The 14,944-nt window shown below is 33.6% G+C and overlaps 1 non-coding gene across 1 annotated transcript; it reads right to left on the bottom strand.

The window, feature by feature from the left end:
• Window positions 1–750: 750 nt before the first annotated feature.
• On the bottom strand, window positions 751–889 carry LOC123324346. Its single transcript, XR_006539752.1, has one exon. It is a non-coding gene; the product is annotated as a U4 spliceosomal RNA (small nuclear RNA).
• Between the last annotated feature and the right edge of the window lie 14,055 nt (window positions 890–14,944).

The following is a 14,944-nucleotide window of genomic DNA, read 5'->3' on the forward strand; positions in this document are numbered from 1 at the left end:
GGAGCCCCATGCAGGGCTCAATCCCAGGACCCTGGGATCTTGACCTGAGCTGAAGGCAGATGCTTAGTGACTCAGCCACCCAGGAGCCCCATGTTCATGGGTCCTGACATTAAATCAGACAATGTCTAGATATGACAAATGCTTATTAAAATATATTAAATGAATATTAAGTTACCAATATAACTAAAGTGCTTCTGTGGTACTTTTCTTACTTCACTAAAAACTATAAAATATTATAGGAAATATGACATAACTAGTACTAATGTGGTAACATCTTTCATATTGCATGTTCATTTCCATACCTCTTTATGAAATTTGAATTTTCTTCACAATTTTCTTTCTAAAGCACTAAATTAATGATTTGATGTTATTGTATTTTCAAGGATACCAACAATATTTAATTACTACAGACATGGAAAGCTGATCTTTCATGTAAAATTTAGTCGCTTTCTATAAATAATACCGTACTAGTAAATATGTTTTTTAAAAATAATAGATATAATATTTAAAAAGTTAAGAAATAAATGATAATTTTTAATACATGCAATGTTATAGACATGGGTATTTAATTTGGGGACATGGAATTGAATGTCTCACTTCTAGAGTGGTTAGACATAAATTATTTTATTAATATATCCAAATCTAATCTACTAACACTATTTTTTAAGATTGTGATATACCTCATAATGTAATTTCATTAGTAATTTTATTGTTTGGTGTTACTTTTTTTTAAATTTGAATTGTGTTTTCTAACTAATGTCTAGATCAAGAATATATAAGGATTTTTTTTTAGTTATTTAATCATTACTGATTTTTCTTAATTTTCAATTAGCAATAATCGCGCCTCGGATAAACCTCATTGGCTACGATACTGCCACTGCGTAAAGCTTGCTTTTTCTTAATTTTGATTACATTATTTTTTGTATTTTAATAATTATTGGCACAAATGCAATAAGTTCACTTGTTCTACCTTGGCATGCAAATTCAATTATTATTCTTCCTTATTACATCTCAATATCATCAAATGATAAGTAGCTGCACCTCAAAGTAAATTTAGATGTTTTCATAAAAAATGCTTAGTTCAACTATTAATTCCAAACATAGTATATATTTTGTGATTTATGATATGACACAATGCAGTATGTAATTTATGATCTATGATGACACAATCTAAGATTCATGAATCTGGTTATGCATATCCACTGTTTTTTTTAAAAAAATTTATTGTTATGTTAATCACGATACATTACATCATTTAGTTTTTGATGTAGTGTTCCATGATTCATTGTTTGTGCAGGGTATGTGCTATGGTGAGCACTGTGAATTGTCAAGACTGTTGAATCACAGATCTGTATCTCTGAAACAAATAATGCAATATATGTTAAGAAAAAAAAGAAGAAGATAGCAGGAGGGGAAGAAAGAAGGGGGGGAAATCGGAGGGGGGAGACGTACCATGAGAGATGATGGACTATCCACTTTTTTTTAAAAAAAGGAATTTATAAGAAAAAAATCTGTCACATTATAAGGGCTATCATATTTTTTTCACTCTATAAACATCTGCTGACAGCCTCACAACCTTTTATAGTGGCTTCAATACTGACAGGCTTTGTACATATATGTGAAGTAAATGTATAGGCTACAATGTTTGTAATGTTTAAAAAATATTGACAGGGGCGCCTGGGTGGCTCAGTTGGTTAAGCGACTGCCTTCGGCTCAGGTCATGATCCTGGAGTCCCTGGATCGAGTCCCGCATCGGGCTCCCTGCTCGGCAGGGAGTCTGCTTCTCCCTCTGACCCTCCTCCCTCTCATGCTCTCTGTATCTCATTCTCTCTGTCTCAAATAAATAAAATCTTTAAAAAAATAAAAAATAAAAAATATTGACAGAAACAAGTTGTGGGATTTACCATGGAACTTACACAACTGTAATATGCAATTTAGCTCACAGTGGTTAATTATCAAAGGTAGTACTGAGTTTTCCAGATGAACTAATAGTATCCGTTAGTCAGGGGGTTAATGATGGATAAAGCAAAAGCCAGTAAATATTCCATTTTAGGGGAGAAAAAATTATAAAGTAACCACTTGGGCAATAATGCTTGAACAGGCACTGCTCTTTTATATAATTTGCCAAAGTGTTCTTGAAAATGCTTGAGTACAGGACTGCAAATGAAGAACTGGGATAGAAGAATCTGAGTCTCTGTCTTCCCAGTGAAATGAAGAAAATCAAAACAATCTTTAAAGCTGTCCCAAATGTAGATGGCTAACAGTTAGTTGCTGTGAGGATCCTCATTCTTCAAATTGATTTTCTCATCTAAGTTGATTTGTTAGCTACTGTATTTATAGTCATAGACCTCAAAGAAAATGGTTGTTTGATATTAACAAGTCCTGGTTTGTTTTTTATTACCAATTCAGTATAAAATCACATGCTGCCTATTTTCACTCCAGCAAGTATTCATATGGTATTGTTAGGATTCACTTCACTTTGGCATAGAAGATGGATGGATTACTTCCAAGAAGTTGGCTAAAAATTTTGGAAAACTTCTGAACGACCATAGAGAAATATGAAGTCTGTAATGCATAATGCTAAACTGGCACATGTATACATGATGTATTTATCACTTTAACATTCATTATTTTTAGCCATACTATTCACAACTTCAAGTTGAAGAACTTAAGTGTTTATAAAGTGGCCATTTATCTGCTGTTCTAAAAATCTGATTTATGTGAATTTATGAATAAAAAATAATCACCTACATTGTCTCTCCTTAAATATTTCAGTCGTACTAAGCCCATCCCTGCAATAAATAACTGCATGAAGCACACTGATCAGTTTTATTTTATAATACAGAGTATACAATTTGATTTCCCAAATCAGCACTTTGTCCTAATTTGTCTATTACTGGAAAAAGGAAAGTTTATAAAAGGTAAAATGTGTAATTTTATTGGATTTTGTAGAATTAATGATTTGTGAGGTAACTGATATGCCTGCACCTTATAAAAATAATTCATATATAGTATAGAATTCTTCCTCTAATCATTTTATAAAACTACATAACCATTACTATTACATGATTGAAATATTTATTTAGTAAAGTGATTATTAGAGACAAATTTATAATATCATAATTGACATTTTCTTGGCTTACTGTCAAATATTTTATTTCCCAAATGCCAAATTATTGAAAAATCCATTACTGAAACACTCAAAAATTATTCTGATTTCTATAACTTGTATTTCCACCCCTCGATCTTCTTCATATGGACAACATCTTTATTTATCAATATCCTGGCATATTAGCCTTGTTTCTGTTCCATGAACTTAAGAAGAATTCAACTTGAAATCCACAGGTCAATTCAGAGGTGAGTTCTAAAGTTTAAACAATGTAGGTTACTTTCCTAAGAAAAAGTACATAACATTTTCTTTAAAAAAAAGTAGCTTCAGGGATTTTAAAGAGGCCTGTGTAAATGCAGATCCTGAAGCTTACTAGCCTCATGGTCTATCCATCTACTTCTGGATCTTTCCTAGGTGATTTATCCCTTGGCATGGAGATACCCAAGACTGAGTATCCAAGATCCTTTAAGTCTCTGTTTCATCATTACTGTTCCACCAATGCCTACATGATCTATCATATCCTATCCAGAGTTCTTGGATCTCCTTACATCTTCCCCCCCCCTTCTCTTTTTCTTTTTTCCATGTTATATATCTCCCTACATACTGTTTAATTAAATTAGTAATTATATTTATTATTCTCCCTACTAGAAGGTAAGGTCCATAAGGGCAAGGATTTTTCTTTATTTGGGTCATTGAGGATTTTCAAATGCTTAGATCATTAACTGGGACATGGTAGGTGCACAACAAAAATTAGTTAATTAAATGAATAAAGTGACAGTCTTATTTTTCACCAATTATTTGATACAATGCCTGTTATTACCTCTCTAAAAACACAAATCAGCTTGCTTACTTCCTTTCAAAAAATATTTAAATTATTTCCTATTAATAGTTTGCCGCTGAAGTTAAACATCAAATTCTTAGTATGACCTACCAACCCTTTTTGAGTATAGTTGACACACAATGTTATATTAGTTTTAGGTGTACAACTTGGTGATTTGACAAGTTTATATACATTATACTATTTTCACAAGTGTAGCTACCATCTGTTCCATTACATTGCTACCACGATATCATTGACTATATTCCTTATGTTCTGCTTTTTATTTTGATAAATCACTCACTGCATAACTGGAGGCCTGTATCTCTATCACTTTCACCCATTTTGCCCAACCCCCAACTCCCCTCCTCTCTGGCAAACATCGGTTTCATCTCTGTATTTATAGTTTTGATTCTCCTTCCGTTTATTCATTTTTTAGATTCAATTTATAAGTGGAATCATATGGTATTTGTATTTCTCAGTGTGACTTATTTCACTTAACATAATACCCTCCAAGTCCATCCATGTTGTCTCAAATGGCATGATCGCATCCTTTTTATGGCTGTGTAATATTCCATTGTATATCTATGTGTGTGTGTGTAAACATAAATATACATAGTTACATAGTTATATGTGTGTGTGTATGTATGTATGTATGTATATCACATTTCCCTTATCCATTTGTCTACTGATGGACACTTAGGTTGCTTCCATGTCTTGGCTATTATAAATAATGCAATAAACATAGGGGTGCATTTATCTTTTGGAGTTAATGTTTTTGTTTTCCCTGGGTAAATACCCAATAGTGGTGGGGCACATGGGTGGCTCAGATGGCTGAGCATCTGCCTTCGGCTCAGATCATGATCCCAGGGTCCTGGGATCGAGTCCCGCATCAGGCTCCCTGCTGGGCGGGGAGCCTGCTTCTCCCTCTGCCTCTGCCTCTCTCTCTCTGACCCTCATGAATAAATAAAACATTTTAAATAAATAAATAAATAAATAAATAAATAAATAAATAAATACCCAATAGTGGAATTATTGAATCATATGGTATTTCTATTTTCAAATTTTTGAGGAAACTCCATACCATTTTCCACAGTGGCTGCACCAATTTACATTCCCATCAAGAGTGCATGAGGGTTCCTTTTTCTCCACATCCTCACCAACAATTATTCCTTGAGTTTTTGATTTTAGCCATTCTGACAGGTGTGAGGTAATATCTCAGTGTTTTTTATTTGCACTTCCCTGATGATGAGTGATGTTGAACTTCTTCACCTGTCTGTTGGCTTGCATATCTTCTTCAGAAAAATGTCTATTTCAGGCCCTCTGACCATTTTTTTTAACTGGATTGTTTGTTTTTTTTGGTATTGAGTTGTATAAGTTCTTTATATTTTGGATATTAACCCCTTATCAGATATATAATTTGCAAATATCTTCTCCCATTCACTAGGGTTTTTTTGTTTGTTTGTTTTCTTGATGTTTCCTTTGCTGTGCAAAAGCATTTTATTTTGATGTAATCCCAACAGCTTATTTTTGCTTTTGTTTCACTTGCCTCAGGAGACATATCTAGAAAAATGTGCCTATGGCCAATGTCAGAGAAATTACTGCCTGTGCTCTCTTCTAGGATTTTTATTGTTTCAGGTCTTTTGTTTAGGTCTTTAATCCATTTTGTGTTTATTTTTGTGAATAGTGTAAGAAAGTAGTCCAATTTTGTTACTTTACATGTAGTTGTCCAGTTTTCCCAGCACGATTTATGGAAAAGACTGTCTTCTCTCCATTGTATATTCTTGCCTCCTATGACATAGATTACATTGACCATATAATTGTGGGTTTATTTCTGGAGTCTCTATTCTGTTTCACTGATCTATGTGTTTATTTATGTGCCAGGTACCATACTGTTTTGATTACTACAACTTTGTAGTATAGCTTGAAATCTGGTATTGTGACATCTCCAGTTTCGTTCTTCTTTCTCAGCGTTGCTTTGGCTACTTGGGGTCTTCTGTGGTTCTATACAAATTTTATCAACCTGATTCGATCTCTCTCTCCAACTTCCTTCTAAATCATCTTTTAAAAAATATAATAATCCACCCAAACTGCATTTTTGCCCTACCAAAACTCTCAAACACCTTTGTTTTTGCCTTCACATTTACCTCACGTCCCATAATCTGCATTGTTATTCTCTTTCTCTCTTTAAATACATAAACCCTCCCAAACACACACACACAGTCTTCTTTACTAGATTGTAAACTTCCTGAGGGAAAATAAAATTATGTTTATAATGATAAATTCAGTATATAACCTAGTGACTGGCATATAATAAGTATTAAACTAGTATTTGGTAAACAGATGAAGATAATCTATTATAAAACAGAGAATTCCTACATGAAGTTCTTTTATAACAGAGCATATGAAAAACTTTTTTTAAAGATTTTATTTACTTATTTGAGAGAGAGAGAGATCAAAGCACGGGGAGCAGAAGAGGGAGAGGGACAAGCAGACTCCCTGCTGAGCAGGAAGCCCAACACAGGGCTCCATCCCAGAACCAGAACTCAGGGATCATGACCTGAGCATAAGGCAGACACTTAATTGACTGAGCCACCCAGGCGCCCCTATGAAAAACATTTTTTTAAAAAGTTTTCATCAAAAACATCTAAAATCACAATTTTTATTAAGGAAGTATAAACTATATTATAAATAGAAAATAATAAAAATTATAAAAGTTTTAATCTCCTTACCTTCTCCACTTACTATATGGTGATAACCCTAAGTCTTTTTACTAAAATCAGTCTCTGTCTGCACTACATAATCAGCTTTCTAGTCAGAGTGTACTGACCACAAGACCCCCCGGTGATTGGAAACTGATATTCCAAAACAGCATTTACTGGATCTAGACTCTCTGGCACCCACATAATCTTTGTGATCCTCACTACTCATACATCTAATCTATCAAATGGAATGGAATAAATCCATAGAGGGCCAAAACCTGGACATAAACTCACATTATGTGTCCCAATGATTGTTCTAGCCTTAACTGTGGATGACTCTATGCAAAAAATGGATAAAGGTCTAATCCTTCTATTCTCTTGCTGGCCATGGTTTTACATATTTTTTCTTTCAAAATAAATCCACCTTGCTACATGACATTGATAAATACCTCCCCAGTCCTACAGCATATGGGAACAGCCTTGCACGACACTGGAACAATGGGAACTCATATACATTGCCAGTGGGAATGTAAATGAGAAAAGCAATTTGTAATAGATTTTTTCTGTATCTAGTAAAACTGAAATTGTGCATACACTGTGGGCAACACGGCCCCTAGCTCTGTACCCTAGAGAAATGATGTCAGATTCTCAACATGAAAATCCATTATAGTGTTGTTTGCAATGACAAAATATTAAAGATATTTAAAATCTCGAGATGTTGAATCGATAAACATTCAGAGGTATAATCATACACGTGTGAAATAGATAACAGAGTTATTGATATAAACATTTATAAAGTACACAAGCACGTAGACTGGAAAAGTTACAGAATAATATATATAGTATGCAGCATAAGCCTTTAAATGGATGGCATCTTGGATATAAGGAAATACAAAATACAAAAATAATATTATTTTTCCCTAAGTTAAACAGTCAAAATTGATCATAATCTGAAATTCTGTGTCCCTGATGCAGTACCAGTAATAATTCCTCTTAGGCTCAGGAAACAAGCTTTAAAAAAAAAAAAAAAAAAAAAAAAACACAGACACTCACAGAGTTGGGTTGACGTTGAATATGCAATCCAAACTTGGCTATTTATAGTCCCCAAGAAATTTATGCTAGGGTCATAGGAGAATCTGCTAACCAAATGCGTTTGATAAGCTGGGAACATATAGTTCCTGAACTACTTATGGCAATGATGGCTCTTACCTAAGGGGAACTTACCAGATATAGAAAGGAGTTAATTCTGGTTTCAACATTTTCTTTTTTTTTAAAGATGTTATTTATTTATTTGACAGAGAGAGGCACAGCGAGAGAGGGAACATAAGCAGGGGGAATGGGAGAGGGAGAAGCAGGCTTCCCACTGAGCAGGGAGCTCAATGTGGGGCTTGAGCCCAGGACCCTGACCTGAGCCAAAGGCAGACGCTTAACGACTGAGCCACCCAGGCACCCCCAACATTTTCTTTATTCAGCAAATATTAAATAATATTTCTGAGTTTTTATGCCCTCTTTCAGCACATTTATTCTTTCACAAGTAGTTGAGAATAGTCAAGCAATTACTTAAATTATTAAATTAATGTTAGAATCAGAGTATTTGCATTGGAAATATCAAAATTCATAATGAAATTAAACCAGTGTGGTATCAATAAGAATGGAGATAAAAATCAAGAAAAGAAATTATAGAACCCCAGTGGTATGCTGGAAAAACTGTTTAAAATTTACTGTAAAAATAATTTGGACACTTATCCAAAATATTTAAAAAAATACCAGATGGTTAATTAGTTTAATAAAAATATTAGAGTATAAATAAGGAGAGGTAAACATAGCATTTGTTTTCTGAAATGTGAAGGAAAGATAAAAAGCAATTTCAAAATTTTCCATAACATTAATTCAATGAATGCAAATTAAAACAACTTGATGTTATTTCCTTATGAGTTTGCTAAAAAAAAAATTCATGCTAAATGTTGCAAAATTTGTCATTAAATGAACATTCCAATGCATTCTTGAGAATAAGTTTAATTTTAAAGCTTCTTGAGAAAAATTTCCTAGGTACATTCCAATTATAATTTACAATTTTGTATACAATTCAACTCAGTAATTCCACTTTCTGGAATTTTTAAGATAGGTAACATGAAAACAGGTCTTATCAGGTTTTATTATTGTTTTATTATGTTAAGTGTTTTACAGTTACATTATGATAGTATTATTTTTAATAAAAATACTAAGGGTTCACCTATGGAGAATTGATAAATTATGAAAATGTAATGTATGGATTACTATGCATTTATTAAGTTTCATTTAAAATATATAATAAAGGGCGCCTGGATGGCTCAGTTGGTTAAGCGATTGCATTAGGCTCAGGTCATGATCCTGGAGTCCCGGGATCCAGTCCCGCATCAGACTCCCTGCTCGGCGGGGAGTCTGCTTCTCCCTCTGACCCTACCTCCTCTTGTGCTCTCTCACTCTCTCTAATAAATAAGTAAAATAAAATCTTTAAAAAAATAAAATATATGATAAAGTGTGCTTAGGAATTATCATTTAGTGATAACTGCAAGGTCCAAAATACTATATGTAGGATTATTCAAATTTTATATTCCTATAGTGTGGGAAATAGGGACAGTGATTGTTTCTATGTGAAACCTCATTAATGCCATTAATTTTTATTTTCAGCATATTTTCTACGGTGAATATGTATTCCCTTTACACTGGAATGAATCCTCGTGGGACACCTCGGTGGTTCAGTCAGTTAAGCGGCTGCCTTTGGCTCAGGTCATGATCCCAGGGTCCTGGGATCCAGTCCTACTCCCCTTGCTCAGCGGGGAGCCTCCTTCTCCCTCTACCTGCAGCTTCCCCTGCTTGTGCGCGCTCTCACTCTCTCTCTGACAAATCTTTTTTTAAAAAAAGGAATGAATCCTCGTTCTAAAATAATACAAAAAAATGTTTAAATGCCTGCAGTTGGGTGGATATAACTACCATGAGGATGACAAGCTATTCAGATTTCTCATTCTTAAGTCACAAGTAAAAGTCTTGCAAAGGTTTCCTTTAAAAATACCTCAAAGAAGTACATGCAATTAATATGGAATGCCCAACTAGAAAATGACAAACAAAACTAGTCAAATTTCTAGAACAATAGTATTTTTATGTTGTTTGTGAAAATAACTAGAGGATCCAGTTTTTTACTTCATAATTATATTATGTAATTTATAATTGAAGCAAAATCATAAATTATATTTTAGCAAAATAATTTTATGATCTGTATTAAGTTACTATCGTTGCTATAAAAAATTCTCACACATTTGGTAGTTTAAAGAACACAAATTTCTTTTTGTAGAGTTTTGGAGATAGAAGACCAAATTGGGTTTCATTTGGCTATATTTAATTTATCCTGAGGCTTTTGTTCCTTCCGGAAGCTCTAAGATCTGTTTCTTTGCCTTTCAAGCTTCTAAAAGCTGTCTGAATTCCTTGACTTGTGACCCCATATTTCTCTGACTTCTGCTTCTGTTGTCTCTCTCTCTCTCTTTGTACCTGTTACCACACTGCTTTCTCTTTCTGCGTCCAGTTTGACAAAACATTCTCTCACTCTGAACCTGCTGCTTCCCTTTTAAAAGGGCCATTATGATCACTTTAGGCTCACAAGAATAACACGAGATAATTTCCCCATCTCAAAAATTCTTAACTTAATCCCATCTGCAAGGCCTCTTTTGCCTTTTAAGGTAACATGTTCACAGGGTCCAGGGATTGGAGTATGGACATGTTTTGGGGCCGTATTTCAGCCTACTACATGTTCTTTGAAGATTTCTATTAATTTGGAGGATCAATTAAAATAACTTTTTTGTGGGTAAGCTATTGCTCTAATATTTGTCATCAAGTTTTTCTCTATGTATAATACATCAGTAATTTCTGGTTAAATCCATGATAATTTCAGATGGTGAAAAACAAGTATAATGGCTTTAGTGAGCAGATTGAGAGTAAATAGCTTTTATATATTTGAATTCAATGGTATCAGTAAAATGTGCACACAAGTTAGCATCACAAGTCAGAAAAATCACCTAGATGTATCAAAATTAATTAACAAATTATCATCGTGAACATCATCTTAAAGATGTGCAAGTTATAGTATTCTAAACATATACGTAGAATTCAAATTTTATGGTTAGTTAGAAAATATGTTTATATAACTTAGTATTCAAGCAAAGTTCTTAGCTAAATGAAAAATGTTATTCTTAGAAAAAAATCGAAGCAATTAGTCCATCTCAGTGGTTACCTCAGTCTTCTATGATTGCACAGAGAATTTGGTGATATGATGTAGCATACCCCTCCTTTTTCAAATTTTGAAGCCCATAGAATGGTTATTATTTCAAAAAGTGTTTGTCTATCAGCCAAGGTAGGGAGGAGACTCATTCTGAATGCCCACAGCTGTCATAAACAGCTTTAATTTATTGAAATGGCCATTGTTGCCTTATGTGCACATGTGTCCTTTTAACCCTGATCTAGTTAAGAATCCAGTAATGTTAATTACCTTTGGTTAAAGATGGGCAATCTCAGCCAATTCTCTTGGTAAAAAACGATCTCTAGAAAACCAAACTCTGGGAACAAAATTAAGTAAACGAATTATATTTTTATATTCACATTTTTATATTAAATTATATTATTATATTCACATTTTTATATTAAAATGCATAGGTAAGTATTTGGCATTTATGTTGAAAAGCAGTATATGTATTTGGTATTTTGTATATTCAAAATGATTTATCAGTTTAAATTAGTAATCCCACATTTCGAATGACTGCAGGTGTTTTTGTTGACACACTGAATTCAATTACTAGTTTAAAAATAGTTATATTTTGTATTATGTCACTATTATATAATAATTATTATATAATAATGCTATGTTTGAAAACTTATTGTAACTAATGGTTGGAATATAAAAACAACTAACTAGTCTTTTGATGAATTAAAGTACTCATTTCTTTGTTTTCACTAAAGTTATTTGCTTAAATATAACTGAACCTCACATTAAACATATTTGTTAACTATATCCTTTGCCTTGTATTTCACAGCTAGGAACAATGTTCCCAGCAACTTATTCCTATAATATTCCCATAATAGAAAATACAGTGTTGAGTTAGATAAGCACTAATTTTTGTTTTAAATAGGTTCAACCTACTTATTTGGGGGGAACTATGAATAAAGATTCATGATATAATATAAAAATATACAGTTACCATAGAGCCCATACACAGGAAATAAAATTCAGAAGCTCACTCTTTATATGTTTATACTTTTATTATCAAATATATACCTTTGCTAAGCTCAATTCTCTTGAATTACTATAGTGTATATTGTTTGAAAGAACAGAAAATCAGGTAATGAGCTACATAATATAGTTATTCTATTTGTCTTATACTTTTTGTCAAAGATTAAACCCCATTCAGTATTTTCTCAGATGGAGAATCTTTAGCAATAGTGTAACTATTTATTACAAAATATTTAAGGTTAAAAATGATGATAATGCTCACTGTCATCACAATAATACAAAAGAGCAAGCATACAAAATAATTACTTCCAAGATAACGCTATTCTTATTATTTTTGCGAACATAATAAGAGAAAATTTAACTTTTTCTTTACAATACTGAAACAGTACCATCAATCTTCCTGCAAGTATTTCTGTTTAATTTCATTACAATGATAGTACTGATTTTACTTATAAGCAGTACAATATAATAGCAGTGATTTCACTAACTCATGATGTATAATGAATGTCTATGATGTTCCAAGCGCTGTCCTCAGTGCTGAATATTCAGGTCTGAACATATATTTTAAACATCATTCCTTAGAGGTAATATTCAAATAAGGTGGGGGGGGGCGGTGAAGGACAGATTAATAATAAATAAGTGGATAAGAAAATGATGGAGGAGAATAAAATAGAATCATGTGAGAATATTTAACTAGGTGACTACTTTAGGATACAGAAGGTGCCACTGTTGAGTTCATGGGTGTCTGAATGATCAGAAGGAGGTTGCCATGAGAATATCTGGATTAGGAGGGACCTAAGGACAAAGAACGTCCAACATGATGCATGTAAAACAGGAATGATCTTTATGAAGCCAATAAAACAGGAGAAGGTGAGAAGACTACAGTATAGTAAGTCAAAATGTAGTAACATATATGGCAATGATATAGGCCAATGTAAAAAAAAAAAAAAAAGATTTCCTTGAAGGTATAATTGGAAGTCATTAAACTATTTTAAGTAAGTAAGGGATGTTAACTACTATTTTTTTCATGTTTTGTCTGGATTTGTTAAAGGGGTGGAGAATAAAAAGGGAATTCAGGACAATCAAGATTTTTGGCTTAAGCAACCATGTTGTATATTGGTGCTGTTTGCTGGGATGGAAATCAGTAAGGAAGAATCAGTTGGGGGAAAAATAATTCACATTTTATATTAGTTTGAGATGACATCCAGGGGAGATATTAAGAAAGCCAATATACGTGTAAGTCTGATGTTTCAGCATACAAAACTCTCAAATCTTAGTAGCTAACCCAAATAAACATTTAATTCTTCATCACATTACATGAAATTTACAGGATGCCTTGATCTGTGCTGTGCAAGATTGGCTCAGCTGGCCTCAGGAGGACTCTGCTGGGCAACACCTGCCTTCTGATTCTTTCTGGGTTTCCACCTGAAGGAACATTCACTATTTGGGGAATGATTTTTTCCTGGCAAATAACAAAATCTCAAAAGGAGGATGGACAGACACAAACTCATAATTACACATAAAGTCTCTGTTCAATAATGGCTTATGTTATGTTTGCTCATATTTCATTTTCCCTAGCAAGTCACATAGAAAGTCCAAAGTCAATGAAATGAAGAAGTATAATCGTACTACTCAAAATGATGGCAAGGCAGAACAGAGAACACTTAATTGCTAAATGTCATAAAATTTAACATATTTAGAGACATCATATTTTCCCTTTGTCTTTGAGATATAAGATATTTATTTATTGACTACAGTAAGATTCAGCCACTGTAGGTGCACTTTTTTTTTTTTCTCTAAATGGTAGAAATGGGACAAGTTGCTATCTGAAAAAATTTTTTAACCAATTGCCATCTATCTTATTAATTCATAAGTGCGACATTCCTGACCCTCACTTTCACTGGCTCAGAAAGTACATCATTAGAGAATCCCTGATACAAACGGGAGGTGCTACCTCACATGAAAATCTGCATGTATTTCATACAATGGTTAGATTTCCTGTTAAACTCTGCTTAAGAAACATAAACACAGAACATGATGAATCTGTTGAATAATTTTAAAGTTTTTAGCAACTAGTAGCCTGGAAAACACAGACCTATACCTTATAATACATTCTTAGTGAATACTGTTCCTTCTGTGACTCATTTTACCCTTCTACTGGAGACTAACCTTCTTTCCAACTGACACATATGTTCTATTCATATGTTTAGACTATCATTATCAGACTTGTTTATACTATCATATCAGACTTGGGTTCTGGGGCCATTCTGATTCCTCAGAGTCTATCTATCTCTATTCTGATCCATTCCAAGTTCATCCAGTCTTTTTTTTTTTTTTTTTAGGATTTTATTTATTTATTTGACAGAGAGAGACACAGCGAGAGAGGGAACACAGGCAGGGGGAATGGGAGAGGAGAAGCAGGCTTCCCGCGGAGCAGGGAGCCCAATGCGGGGCTCGATCCCAGGACCCCGGGATGATGACCTGAGCCAAAGGCAGACGCTTAACGACTGAGCCACCCAGGCGCCCCTCATCCAGTCTTTTTGAAATTTGTGTCGGCTTTAATGTTTGTTGCTCAGGATGCAATACTAAGTGATGCAGATGTGACTCAGAATTGTCCTGATATATTAGGGTTTACAATTTAACACTACCAAGACACCCAAGCCCTAAGTACTATTCTAGAGGAAAGGAATGCAACTTTACAAAAGGGCTTATTGTTAATCACTAAAATAATCTGGCTTTAAAAATTACATACTCAGTACTAACATCATGCTTGAGTTATGCATTCCAATCCATTTTAGAATAATTTTAGAGTCTATCTTTCTCTCTCTCCACAGATGATAGATAGATAGACAGACAGACAGACAGGAGATGGGGTAGATGTATCTCCCTAGGAAATAAGAAATCTGTGTTAAGTAGAAGGAAGCCTTTTTTTTTTTTTTTCAATTTGGAGTTCTTCAGAACTTTTTATATTGTCTCTATCACCTCTTCTTGATAAGGAAGGAAGGAAGAAAGGAAAGAAGGAAGGAAGGAAGGGAGGGAGGGAGGGAGGGAGGAGGGAG

The sequence above is a fragment of the Neomonachus schauinslandi genome, chromosome 3 (assembly GCF_002201575.2).
Source record: "Neomonachus schauinslandi chromosome 3, ASM220157v2, whole genome shotgun sequence".
NCBI classification, from domain to species: Eukaryota; Metazoa; Chordata; class Mammalia; order Carnivora; family Phocidae; genus Neomonachus; species Neomonachus schauinslandi.